The sequence below is a fragment of the Eucalyptus grandis genome, chromosome 11 (assembly GCF_016545825.1).
Source record: "Eucalyptus grandis isolate ANBG69807.140 chromosome 11, ASM1654582v1, whole genome shotgun sequence".
Classification (NCBI taxonomy): domain Eukaryota; kingdom Viridiplantae; phylum Streptophyta; class Magnoliopsida; order Myrtales; family Myrtaceae; genus Eucalyptus; species Eucalyptus grandis.
The window spans coordinates 1,048,837-1,063,730 of NC_052622.1; the positions used below are offsets into that span (position 1 = coordinate 1,048,837).

The 14,894-nt window shown below is 38.6% G+C and overlaps 1 protein-coding gene across 6 annotated transcripts in view; it reads right to left on the reverse strand.

Annotated features, from left to right (window-relative positions):
- The window catches only part of LOC104424371 (MADS-box protein AGL42), a 40,504-nt gene that overhangs the window by 7,405 nt on the left and 18,205 nt on the right, over window positions 1-14,894 (reverse strand). Inside the window, exons 1-3 of one of the 6 annotated variants that reach the window (XR_005547841.1) lie at window positions 3,317-3,716; window positions 3,022-3,219; window positions 417-468 (exon numbers count right to left, since the gene is read on the reverse strand). The exons of the other annotated variants lie outside the window; for them this stretch is intronic. The gene's annotated coding sequence lies outside the window, so the exon portion shown is untranslated. Of the gene's footprint in view, window positions 1-416; window positions 469-3,021; window positions 3,220-3,316; window positions 3,717-14,894 lie in introns of those variants that run through there. 6 annotated transcript variants of the gene reach the window in all.

Here is a 14,894-nt window from a genome sequence, read left to right on the forward strand (position 1 = left end):
GTCACTTGACTCTATCCCTTTTTGTACAAGTATATCATCATCATTAGTATGATATCTACTCTCTGGTTCTAGTGATCCATTTAAATCATGTATGCAGGTAGATTGTCGCGTGATTCTTTGCATACCAGGCGACTATTTATGCATACACAAGTATATATTATAAGGCTGTTGGAGAAATAGGATTTCTCGTCATTTGTGTTCGTATATAGACTTCTTTGTAAGTCCCATCCTGAAAAAAGTTAGGTAATGTGATTTTATATGTTAATTCACACACACAAAAAGAGGAAGTTGGTTTCTTACATACAGCAAAATGAATAAAAATTGAACTGCTCAACTTGTTTAATTAAACTGAGAATCTCACTGAACTCCTTACGAATGCACCTAATGTATTATCATGGAAAGGTTAGAGAACCGACCAGAATATATTGTTCCACATTAGCCTGGTACGTAGCCGCACCACTTGCAGATCTGCGATATCAATCAATTGTCATTCGGATTCTGAAAAAATTGCAAAGATAACATATGAGCTCAGCCACTGGGAATACATTCTCCAAATTAATCAGTATCACCAAAACTAAAGTAATCAAACATTAAAAAAAATTAATGATCATTTTTGCTAATCATGCATGACTTCCAGTGAATATGTATAACCATCACTCACAAACAGAATACGCAGGTAGCATAAGCCTCTGCAAGAAGCTTTTAGCCTCTCAGCAACTTATTTGAAACGATATGAAGTACTTGCAAAAGTCTTGGTTGCCCACCTTATACTTTGTAAATAATTGATGCCACAGAGAGTGTAGAGAAGTAAAAAGTAACACTAATGAGAACTTAAATGAATAGGTCGCTCGTCACTCATAGGAATTCATCTAACAGATAAGAGCAAAACAAGAAATCCTTCTTGTTCTCAAGCCAAAGGCTAAATAAGCTATGAATCAAAACAAGTCTACCTCCTCATTTATCATAGCATGCTTATATAGATGAATTTGGAACAACCCTTCAAGCATGAGTAATTACCAAGACTCCTTGAACAGACAAAAGACTCATAGAAAAGACAAAACTAGTCTTACTAGAAAACAACTATACTTAAATAAGGACTTCAGAAACTTAAATGACATTTACTAAACCTTGAAAATATAAGAATCAAATGTAGTTGGTTGTAAGTCTCCTAGTTTTACTAGTTCTGAATTAATGGAATGCTCCGGCATCAATAATCGTGCCAGCAATATTTTTCTTCAAATTTTAGCGTAAATGTTCAATTTCACATTACAAAAGTATATTATGTGCCCACGCAAAGTATATTTAAATGCGAGCACAGATGCAATGTTTTTTGGCCCAGCCCAAAGTCTTCAATATATTCCACATGCCACTCCATGTAAGTAAGAAGTAAGAACAGCACATGATGCTCGAAAAATCATTGTGAAGCAGCACAAGGACTCACTACTTCAGGGAGAAATTGTAAGAGCAAGCAGTTGAATCTACATTTAACTTGTGACTTCAAGTACTTTTTTTTCCCGGTAAATGAAGAATAGGGAGTACTTTCATGGTGGAGCAACTAAAATGGAAAACATGTACAATTGCAGTCACTTTTGGACGTAAATACTCTATTTATAAGAAATCCAAGAGATAAGTGTGTCGTGTCGCATTAGCATTAATCTATTTTACTAGCGAATGCACTCAATCCCATTAAATCACCACTACACAAATGTAGTCAAGCCCAAAAACTTATTCACCTTTCAGAGCACCCTATAATTAAAAGAACCTGAAGTTGAAGATATCAGGACTTGTTTCACAGGCTTTTGCTTTGGGTTAAAGTACCATTAAAAGATCAACTTGAAAATCTTTTGCAGGTTTTGTTTGATTCGGAAGAGAGATTAATTATGCTTTAAGTTTCGATTCAATGAACCGTGATTTGAAATGCTTCTTGATTATGGCAGTAGATAGCTAACATATTAATTGATTTCCCGACTGATATAATGCGTTTCATATGAAATTTCTAGTTTTTGCCTTGTGTTATGGTCATAAACTTGAAGCATGGATCTTTATGATTTGTAAGATAGCTATTATCACATAGGATACATAAAATAGTCTTAATTCACGTCTAAGTGGTATAATTACAACGAACTGAATCAAACAAGGTATGGTTTGAAAGGCTTCACCCTTTTCAACTTAAGTTTGGTTTTCTTCAACAATTTTTCAAGCAAACAAAGTTGTTTGGAAAAGATCTACTTTTAGTAGAATAATACCTAACTGCAAATACGCTTAATCATCATGCCTCAAGAACCTAGAAGCAGCCTTAACACCTATAACACTTCAAAAAGGAACACTGCAGGCGTGCTCACTTCATATCAATGTGGAATTGGGGGGAAGGCTGAACTGTTACTTGTCAAAACCAGAAGGACCAGACAATATCAGTCCCTAGTTTCACTAAGATCAAATTATGTTTTCATTCCCCAAGACAAAGTACTAACTATCCTAACATGTGAATTAGCTGGGGGAGATCAGTACTTGCAAGATATTCAACGATTCGTTTCCTCAGAAGAGCCATTAAGAAAGAGGGAGTCCAACTCCAACGCCACGGCGTACACAATGGATGGCTTTGATCATCTAATCCCCCGCATCTAGCCAATTGATTAGGTACCCCCCAGTGCACTGACTATCCAAAAAAATGCGAAAGAGAAGATTTTATAGTTTCATGCTTCCTTTCCTCAGCTAATTTCAACTAGGATATTTGAAAAAAAGGCATTGTTCTTAAACATTGTCCGAAAATGAGAACTAGATTGGTCATCATGGTGGATTAATCCATGATCGAAGGGGAATAGCATTCAACGCTTGACCAAAACCAAAAATGGGAGGAAAAAAAAACATGCCATGACGCTGTCTATTATTTACACTTCACAAACATACAGCGTATATATGTGCATGTGCCCTCATTTTGGACATAAGAATGTAAACATGGCTCAATCACGTTGCCCATCTAAAATCAACTTGAGAAATTATAAAATCGATATGTGAACGTACTCCGAATTGCTTGACAACTTGTGAAGCCTTCCTTTCTGTGAAAAGATGATCACCGCGACCTCGGCGTCGCAGAGGACCGAGAGCTCATAAGCTTTCTTCAGTAGCCCATTCCAGCGCTTTGAGAAGGTGACTTGCTGGCTCGTTGTGTTCTCAATTCGCCTCATCTGAACTTTGCCTCTCGCCATGATTAAATTCTTCCTACATACATGATGGTTATCAACCCTAAAATGGCAAGTACTCAAACGTAGCGATGAATATAACAAATATACCTCAACGATCAAAAATAATAACTCACCAGGACTTTCGCAGCGTCAACCAGCTCAAGATTTATCTTTTTATCCACCTCCTATTGTCTAGACTTTAGACTGAAATTCTTCAGAAGCTAAAAACACCGCAAGACAATTCACACTTCTTTTTTCCAAACAGACGTGAACTATATCATCATTCGAACACAAGCAAAAACCACAGGATAAAGATTTCGCAATCAAAGGTTGGAGAATTATAGATTTGCCCAGGGTATTAAATGGGGAAGCTTCTCTACTCTACGCACAAAAATGAACCACAATAAATTCAGACACCCTACAGAAGGCAAAAACCAAAAAACTGGAACGAAAGCAAAGGAGATTTGGCAGCTCACGGATCTCTCTTTATTTTGTGGCTACGAACATAAAAAGCAAAAAAAAAAAAAAAAAAATCATTACTATTCCAAATTCAACGATCTTCTACTCAGGGCAAATATGGTGTGAGATACCCATCAAAAGGAAATACAGACAAAAAAGGAAAGAAATAAGGAGGCAAGCAAAGCATTCAAGTTCGACCGAAACGGCATGGTGAAGAAGCAGAAGGATTGTCTCGTTTTGATTAAGTTATGAAAAAGAGAGTAGAGAGAGAGAGAGAGAGAGAGAGAGGAGATATTAAGTTTTTTTTTTTTTTTTTTTTAAATATTCTTTGCCAGCGGGCTTCAGCTTCGGCTGCTGTGGCCTGTGGGACTTTCGAATGAGAGAGCACTAAGAAACGAAACGGGTGAAAAGAAAGAGAAAAAGGTCGTACGATGGCCATAAATTGTGGACATCACCGTACCATGGCGCGCGCTGTTAACGAATGGGACGCTGACAAGTGGGAAAACATTATCTCTCCCTTAAACTCAGTGAGCCTCCACTCGACCGATGGAAAGAGGCTCTGTCCTTTTCTTGGGCCTAATAGGAACAGCCTCGGGGCTCTTCTTCGATCGGTTCCTCTCCTAATGGGTTTATAAGCACTAGGAGTACTCGAAATTATTACCATGATATATTCATGGATAAAAAAAATACAGATCTATCCTTTGGCTTGTCTTTTCTTCATGTTCTTCTCATAATTCCTCATTATTTAGGGGCGTAAAAAATACCCGAAACTTTTCAATTTGGATAAAAGTAAAAAAATTCATGAAGTTTGACGCTTCAGTTCAGATTTAGGATTTTTTTTCTTAGGTTATGCACATAGGAGATTAAAAGCTACTGATTATGGTGCACTATCCCAAATCACTTAATTTTCTAATTATGAGATGTGATTTTGGACAAAACTATTATGTTTTGATAGAATACAAGTAAAGCAAACATATCACGATATCAATAAAATGGTGGAGCTTGGAGACTTCGGAAACCTTAGAGATAACAAAAATTGAGGCTGCAGATAAAATCACAGTTCTTGAAATTGGTGATATTAAACAACCAAAATCATGAGTAGACAGAGAAGGCAAATTAGGCAACCGATACATTATGATTATGTATATATTACTCATGTATTGATTTTAAAGTGATAAGGTAGGAACACATTAGCATTCGTCTTACTTTGAGGCGATAGCTACTGTTGAATCATTACAATGGTTAGAGGTTATGAGTGAATGAATGGAATCACTCCATTAGAACTAGACATGGGAGCTTGTTAAAGTAGCCAAAAGCTAGAATATCATTGGAAACAAGTGGATCTACAAATGGAAGGAGAGTATTAAGGTATAAGGTGAGACTTGTTGTGAAGGATTGTACACTAGGGGTGTGCAAATGGATCGGGTGAACCCGATTCCCGGACCAACCCACCCCAAAAACAGGGTCGGGAACTGGTTCTCAAAATTCAGAACCGGTTTTAAGGGATTACCCACCCGAGAATCAAATTAACTGGACCGGTTTGTAAGCCAACCCAAAAGTCCAAAACCCTAATTTGTTTCGTTGTTTCTATCTTTACCTCTCACACTCGTAGACTTCTTCACAGCGTTTTCCCCCATCACACCATTGCCAAATCCAGCTCCCCCTTGCGCTGCTTCCTCATCTACTCTCGTCTGCTTCCTTGTCACGCCATCGCCAGATCCAGTTCCTTATCGTGCTGCTTCCTCATCTGCGTTCATCTACTTCCTCGTCGTGCCATCGCTAGCTCGCCCCCATCACTAAGCCCCTCGCCAGCAAGAAGCTTGGCAAGCGCGCCCTCAAGCTCGTCTGTAGATGTAATGCCCCATCAAACCCTTACTCATTGTCTCAAGTTAACATGCATTCTTGCTCCCTTTCTCATTTCCGTTGGTTGGCGAGTTGATGATGAGTTTTGGGTATGTGATTCGTCGGATATACAGTGACTTATGATCTCGGCTCATTATGAAACCTATTCAATGAAACTTTAGCTAGAACTAGGTGCATCGAAATGCCGGTTCTCTTTGTCGATAAGCTGGATATTCACTGTGAATGGCAAGCATAAAGGGGCAGGGTGGGCATAAATGGGTGTGCTGCGTGTTTGTGGTTCAATTGAAATTTCTTTGGGTTGACTATTGGCATGTCCTTGTGGTTCTTCTTGATTGGCAGCTGCTAAAGACAAATGCTTGAAAAGAGGCGTGAAGGAGGTTGTTAAAAGCATCCGATGCGGTCACAAAGGGTACGAATTTATCCCTCTCTTTTTTTTTTTTTTCTAGTTTGAGCATAAATGCTAGTCAATACAAGGTCGAATGAAATCTCTGTAGTTGCTTGGAGCCAGTCTTTTGTTCTGCACAGCATTGGCTAGGGAGTGTTTGGGTTGTTATTGAGCCCAGATATTCGAAAAGAGATTTGATTTACTATAAAAACTAATATGTTTTTGTAGAATCCTAATGTTATATAATTTGTTTTTAGTTTTCAATCAATGGATCAAGACAAAGACATATCAATGAAATATGGAAGCTGTTTGTGTAAATTGTCGGTGGATTTTTGGTTGGGATTCACTTTGTATTTCGGTTTTGAGATTAGAAAAGTTTTATTTTCTTTGAAATCAATTATTCTTCTGGTTTAAAAGCATGCATGGTGATATGTAGGAACTTTTGGATAAGAATGAGAGTCATTAGTATTTTGATTGATAGTGTTTTTAATCGCTAGTTGTGGTTTTTATGTAGAATAGGTTGTGAGGTTGCTGTACATAATTTTTTATGCAAAACAGATTCCAATATAAACAAGGTTGACCTTGGAATCGGATCGGAAAAATATGGTGAGTCGGATATAGGGTCCAATACAAACAAGGTCGATATAGGGTCTAAAAAATGGAAACCGGTTATAATAGAGTCGGGTACAAGGTCTAGGTTTAGACCATACCCACCCTAGACACAATCACCCCTATTGTACACAATGAGAAATCATCATTGATTACAATGAGGTGTTTTCTCCTATTGTAAGGCATTTTGATATTTGAATATTACTTGTCTTAATTGCTACACAAGATCTTGAACTAGAATAGCTGGATGTCAATATGGCAGTTTTTTTATGATGAGTTAGAGGAGCGCATTTATATGAGGCAACCAAAAGGATTTGTCATTCCGAGTAAGGAATAGCATATTTTTTTATTAGAGAAATCTTTTTGTGGGTGAAAATAGTCTCCTAAATAGTGGTATAATCATTTTGATATTTTTATGACTAGTCAAGACTATTCAAAAATCAGTTAAACGGCTTTAGAAAATAGGAGGATAGATATTTGATTTATCTATTAGTATTTGTTGATGACATATTGATAACATTTAAGATTTTGTATGAGATTGATGTGTTGAAGAGGTAGTTGACTACTAGATTTCAGATGAAAGATTTGTGTACAACATAAAAGAAAATGTCAAAAACGCTTATTGGATTAATTGTATGAAAAGCTTTTGTTTTGAATTGCGCTGTGAGTTTTACTTGCAATCGAGTTGTTTATATATAAATACCGTAGGTTTAGGTATACTCTAGGTGTGGGAAACAATCGAGCATGTGAGCAATTATTAACTCTATGATTCTCCAATAATTAGTAGATTTCTTGTTAGCTCTTCTCAGTAAGAAGTTACCAACACATAGACCAAACCACGTAAATTTTTAATGTTTTTTCTTCCTGACTTATTTCTATGGTGATTTTGCATTTATTTAATTCATAAGTTCCAATATTTTCCACATTAAATTTACAAAATTTTAGATGGACAAGCCACCATATCAATTATAAAATACAAAAGATGAAGACAACATAGCTAATGCAATGTGGAATCAAAAGGACACTAAAATAGTACAAGACCTTCGAATAAATCACATATTGATAACATGGGCCCTTAATTAAATTGCATATCTTTATTAATATATTAAGCCAAAGCACGCTCCTTACGCATATGACCAACATGCCCCATTTATCATGTTTCCACATCTCAACAATCTTGACCCTCTCAACTATTTCATATTTTTTTTTTCAATAACTAAGTACCTTTTATAACGCAAATATTAACATAGTTGGAGAACATCTTCTCTCTACCAACTCAATACAAAGGCGAGTCTTCAAAACAAAGATGCAATCCAACTTCCACTGCTGCTAATACTAGTTGAGTTTCTTGGACAAAAGGCAACCATAACATTCTCAATGACCTTTATACAAAGCTAAAAGGCCTTTAAGCTAGATTTGAAAATTTAAATATCCTAGGAATCACACAAAATCTATCAATTGAGATGGCAGATATTTTTTCTTTTAGCAAACCAACAACCTTAAGTCGAGTTGACAAATAGAGTGAGTTTATCTCCTTGCTACTCACAGTATTTACACGTAATGGCTAATATTAAGAGAAGTATGTATGTATGTGTTTGTCTAAATTCAGTAATGGTTAAGTATTGGAGAAGTAATGCTAAATCATGCATTTTAACCTATGCTTCATTATTTCGACATGTACAAAAGGGTATTTTGAAAAGTCATCATTTGGTTTATTGGTAGTTTGGTTAAAATGATCGAAATAGAATCATTGATTACAAATAGCATTTTGCATAAAAAGATAATCCAATTTTACTTTAAAAGAAAAAGTCAAAAGGGATTCTTGTCATTTTAGTCAATGGGATTCATCCTAACAAATTTCACATTTAAAAGTACTCACTTAATATTGATTTGCTTCCCCATGTCACTTTCACAGGTTTATTTGATGCACAAAATCCATTTTTATTATTTATGAGGACATTTACATACTTTTCTTGGTTTGGGATTGAGACATCCAAGACAATGTTCTTGTTTTAAGAAAATGAATTATTGTAGTATGATGTTTTATAAAAAAAAAAAAAATCACACTAATATTGGATTATAGCTAACAAGCCAGCCATGGATCTTGATGTAGACTAGCCCAAATTAATTCCTGACAAGTGACCAGGCAGAGGGACTCGTTGTCTTTCAAATCCAAGCTTGTCCATAGATTTTTCCATCACAAAGAATGAAAACAAAGGGGAAAATAGAAAGCTCATACATAATTTTTGTCTCCTTTTTCTTATTTATTTGTATTTCTTAATAATTGTTAAGTTGGATGCACTATACATTTTAGTCTTCTCATGTGTCACGAGAGAATTATAAAAAAAAAATCCTAAATTTATTGCAATTGGGTCAATTTACTCCTAAACCCATGAATACTGGCCAGACGATTGACGGGCTAACGTTGATGTGTCAATTTTTAATTTTTAGTTTTATTTTTTCAAAATTTTAATTTTTTTTCCTTTGTTTTTTTTTCCCCATCTTCCTCCTTCCTCAAGCTGATCAGAGGCATGGGCCGATAGGGGCGAGCCTCGCCTAACCCCTTGCTAGATCTGGACACTCAGCCTCGCCCAATCATGGTGAGGGCGAGCTTTCGACCACCGGCAAGGTCAACCCTCGCCAGACCTAGCCATGGCAAGCCCAGTGATGGTGAGGCCGAGCCTCACCAAATTTGACGGGGCCTCAACATCGGCCTCACCAATGGTCGATGGGGGCGAGCCTCACCATTGGTTAGCGAGGCTAAGCTATGGTTAGTGGCGATCGGTCAAAGAAAGGAGGAAGAAGGGGAAAAAAAGAAAAACAACAAAAAGGAATATGTATATATATACATACATACATACATACATACATATAAGAATTATTTAAAAATACAAAAAATATATTTAAAAATTGTCATGTCAAAATCCACAAGGTAGCCAACGCTAGTTGACATAAATGTCAATCGACTCAATTTGACCAGATGAATTAAATTGTCATAATTGGAAAAGATTTATAACTCAATTGATTGAAAAATAAATTTAAAATTGAATTGACACAATTATAATAAATTTAATACCTTTATGGTAATTTTTACCACGTGCCATTGATTATCCTTAAATGCCTGTCTCTCCAATCCCCTTCCAATTTAAGGCATCGCCTTGGAAACATGTCATCACTCACAAGCCCAGATGGAAGCTAGCTTCTCGGATGAAAAAAAGTTGGATCTCGTTGTTTGGGATGTGTCACGCCCCGAACCCCGAGACACGTGAACAACCCGCCATGGTCATGTAAATGTGATATTCCGAGGTAGTATCGCTGACCCCATTAATTTATTATGCGCATGCAGAACGTACTAAGAAACCCTTGACAAAACTTACGGGATAGGAAAGTAGGAAAGCAAATCATTCAAAAACAAATATATTTTCATATATAATCATTCCAAAGTTTACATACAGCTAAAAATGGGTCAGTGACTATGTGCATAAAAAAAAAAAGGTCAGTTTGCACAATAAGGATCGGTCCACCAAAAAGAGGAACAGTTCTATGACTACTAGTCGAACTCGTTCGTCGATCCCACATCTTCCACATCTGATTGTACTGGATCTGGAGAAGATGGGTTGTCCACTCCACCATCAGGAAGGTCAACTACACCTTCACCCAAAATGGCATCCACCACAGCAAGTGGAATATCATAACTATCGAGTTGACCAATCCTAAAATCATTGGCCTCAAAACAGAACCATGCCTTAAACCTATGTGGCACCTTGACATCCACGATCTCCTGAATCCAGACGGTGGACCTGATCAGCTTGTAGACCTAATGTGACATCCCAGATTTTCAGTCATGTTTTCAATTGAATAAATCTGGCATTTCATTGACGCGTCAATAGGGCTGTTCTCAGAACTGATCATTCTAGAAATAACTAGATTATCTAGGGAAACCATTAAGAATTTTAAGGGAAATAGACTTGAGCATTCGACCAGGAATCGGCTACTTGACCGTGTTAATCTTTAGAGGTCATTATGGCACATATATAAGTCGATTCGAGATCAAAGATAGGTTGGTTCGACGGAGATGTGTGGCTAATCGTGGGTGACACCACTAAATTGAAAAATTCCCGTCGACCAACACTAGACTGATTTTCTTATCATTTTGATATCCTGTGTCAATATATGAATTCTCGAGATTTTCACAACAATCGAGAGTTGTCATTGAGTTGAGTGGGTTCATTGTGACTCGAAGAAAATCGATCATTCATCATTTGCATTGAAAAGTTCTGAAAGTTACCCGGTAGTCTAGGTTACGCTAAAAACGTGTCGAATGAAAATTAACCGTGAATTCAATCCTGATTTTAGAAATTGAAAGTTCTGTGGTGTCACGAGCTATTTTAAGAAAGTTGACTCAGTCTCAGAAGATTTTTCGGAGATTTCAAGATTTTTACGAAAAATCGGTACGGACGTCACGGAAAATTAACGGAAATTCGTATGGGCTGAATTTAAGCAAGTTTGGACTTTCAAGTCGAGCCTTTGAGTGTCAAGGGCTTTCAAAAAATTGTTTGGAATTTTTCTTCATCGAAATCGAATCTCAATTTGGGAAATTGAGTGAAGAAATTGAAATTTAATTGGTGAATTTCGAAATTGGAAAAAAAGGGCAGAATATTGGGGCTTCAATTTGATTATTTGGTGGATTATCTACGAGAAAGCAATTGGAGACTTGTAGGATAAGATTGAGGGCTTTTAAGGGGACATAAGGGATAAGTTTGGAGCCTATGGGAGACCAAACATTTAATGGACATATTTTGGCTTTGATTTTTCTCTCTCTCACGCAAGACAACCGCAAGCTTAGCCTCTCTCTCCCTTCTTCGTTGCTACTCATTTCCTTTTTGCCTTCGACGAAGCTCAGCTTTCATTTTCATTCCCTTTGCATTTTCATCCACCGAACCTCGTTGCTGCCATTTGTCTCACGTCTATCCTCCATGGGTCAAAGTTATTCAGCAAGAGCTGTGGTGTTAACTTCTTGAAGCCCACGAACGACCGAAGCCCTTCTTTTTCTTTCGGTTTTGTGCGTTGTTCAGCACCACTGATCAAAGCAACTCACGGCAGAAGCTACTCCATCCAGTGTTCTCGTTGCTCAACTCACGCCAGCACACCTCACGCTCGGTCAATCAAAGCTCACTTTGCGCCCACGCCATGGACCTTGGAAGCTCCATCACTCCACCGATGTTCATCTTATCTCCGCTTGTTTCATCCTACCGAAGCAACACCAACCCATGCGTCCACAGCTACCCTTCCCGATCAACAACAAGCCACTGAAGCCCCTTGGTTGACCTACAGCTCCTACGTGCGTCCAGTGAAGCTGCACGCGTCCAACGCCTCCTCCAGCGAAGCCTTCACGAGTAGCAGCTTCCAGCGAAGCCTTAAGCCAGCTGCCATCCAAGCCGCACGTTCCCTTCGCCCGCAGATCCTCAGCCCAAATATCTCAGAAGCCAGCAGCGACTTCTTTCCTTGTGCGGCCCAGTGTCTTTAGCCTAGCAAGCCCATCATCTTCTAGAATTCCAACAACTTTAGTCCAGCAATTGATCATTTTAGGTGACCCAATAACAGCCCGCGGTTTGGCATCTTCAAGCCCAATTCCCCGTAAGCCAGCCCAAGTTGATTAAGAGTAGCCCATCTTCAGTAGGCCCAACCCAACTTGGGTTTAGCCTAAAAGCAAGAACAAATCTTAGTTGGGCTGAGATTTGTTTGGCCAAGTTTAAGGCTTGGCCCAAGTGTCCACTGGCACCGCCGAAAGTTCAGATTTCGACCACTGTCGCGTCGCCGTCGCAATGTCTCGGTCCCCGCTTTTAATCAAGTGAGTAATCTCACTAATCCTTACTTAGTAGACTAATGATGCTTAATGGTTGATTATATTTAATTAAGTGCAATTAGTTTGTCAGATTAGTTTGGAACAATTAAATTAGTGACTTAATGATGCATGTTAGGTGGTTAGACATAGTCATTAGCAAGTAGAGACGTACTATTATTTATTGAATATATCTCGGGATTTTTCCCGACCCGTTTCGGGCTCCAATCAAGCATTACAGGCCTAAATTGGATTTATTGCTAATTAATAATTAATTTTCGAAATTCATTATTTAATTATTTATTTTTTCGAAAATTCAACCAGGATGGCCAGTGACTAGAATTTCGTGTTGATTGTCATGGTGCAGTCCATTTATTTATTTGAGCTCTTCATTGTGTTGAATTGAATTGATTGTGCAATTTGAAGAATTTTTCCTAAATTGATTGAGATTGAGTAATTGAGTTGTGAATGGTCGAGTATGATTGTTTAAAGTCAAAAATCCATCAGGTATGTTAATATCGTGTGAAAATTTAGTGAGTTGATGAGTATGTGGGGATTTATCCCAAGATTGATCAATGTTGGTATTCAATTAGAATTTGACTGTGAGGGGTTGTGAGTTGAATCTCGTAAGCCGTCGAAGTATGGCTATGCCAGTTGGGCCGAGATTTGCCATTGAATTTGGAGTTGGCTGCGCCCATTGGGCCATAAATTGTCATCTATTAAAGGTCGCGCCTGATAAGGCCGTAATTTGCCACCCAATAGGGGTCGCGCCTGATAAGGCCGTAATCTGCCACCTATTAAAGGTCGAGCCCATTAGGCCATAATTTGCTACCTAAAGATAAGTCGTGTTCTTTGGACTGTAATTTGTTGCCAAGAAAAGTGGTAGACTATGCTTGTGAAGTCGTGAGTATGATTTGAGGTTGAATAAGGGAAACGACTAGGGAATGGTCGAATTGATATGAAATCGACTAGGTCGATTGATTGAGATATTGATCTGTGATGTAATTGCTTGGGTGCCTATTGAACTGTGCTAATATGCAGATGGAATCTGAGGCCAAGGTAAGTCCTCTGAATCATGTGTGTATAGGCAGCCTGGTTAGCATATTGGTTTTCTAATTGAGTTTTAGTGGGGTAGAACTTGCTGAGACGTAGTCTCATCCCGGTTGTGGGACAACATTTCAGGACCCTAATGAGGAGCCCGAGGAGCAAGAAACTGAAGAGGAGTACTTGAAGAAGAACCCCGATGATGATCCGAGTACAACCCGGATGAGGACCATGATCCCATCCTCTTTTGTGAATCATGTCTAAATGTGAATAGTGTGACTAGAATGTTATGAGTAGTCTTGTGAATAGACTTTGAATTATGCCATGTATAAAGGTTCGGTTGTGGATTTCAATGTCAAAAATATGGCATTACTTGTCTATTTCATTATTTTATTGTTTGGGGATTTATAACTGCTTCCGCATGTGCTTAATAAAAGAAAGGGTTGACGATACTTAGTCCTGAGATATCGCATTATAAAATCGACCAAGTAGAAGAATGTGTGCGTGCCCGAGGATCGGGGCGTGACATCCCCTTTTTGTGGTATCAAAGCGAAGTTCAAGATTAGAGTGATAAGGAGCGTTGACCACGGGATAGTTAGTAGGAAATGCCTTTAAATTCATGCTCGTGCATGTTTGTGTTAGCTAAGTGCTAAAATTGTTTGTTGTTTGGATCGCTCCGTTTCTAATTCGATGTTGAATTTGAAACAGGTGTTAGTTGAGTAAAGCTACACTATGAGCTATTGGGAGCTGAGAACTCCTGCAAAGAGGACCAGTAGGGTCATTATTCGGGGGTAAAGCTCTGACTAGTGTCGAGACCCGATGTGGAAGTGGTCGAGCGCCAGCACAGGCTAGCGCGAGTGGAGTGATTCCACCTGTCATAAATATCGAGGTAGTAGCCTCTAATGATCCTAGGGTGGATGGGATCTTGCGTGTTCTTGAAGTAATGGGTACTAGAATGGATCAGCAAGCCGCTACCGTTGAAGTCGCTGCTCAGGTTGCTGCAACTACCGCAGCCATTGGAGCCGCCCCTACTACCGCATCTGCAGTCGCACCTGTCGTTGCTCCAACCGCCATGAATGTTGAAGGTCCACCGGGGATAGTGGTCGCTGCAAGAACAATCCATAAGCTAGTGGAGCATTTCCTAAGACGAAATCCACCGTTGTTCACCGGGTCTGGAGATCCCAAAGCTGCTTCTTCATAGGATCAGAAGCTCGAGAAGGCATTTGCACTGCTGATGTGCAGCGAGACTGAGAAGGTAATGTTAGCAACTTACCAGCTGGATGGAGTTGCAAACACTTGGTGGATGACTATCCGTGAAACGATCTTTTCGGAGAGTGCTGTTCAGGATTGGAACACTTTTCGTGAAACCTTCAATGATAAGTATTTCTCTGAGACTGCCAGAGAGGTGAAGATGGCAGAATTTCAACATCTTCGTCAGGATTCCCTATTTGTTAATGAGTATGAAGCGAAGTTTGCTGAACTTTCGCGATATGCCCTTGAGTTAATCGAG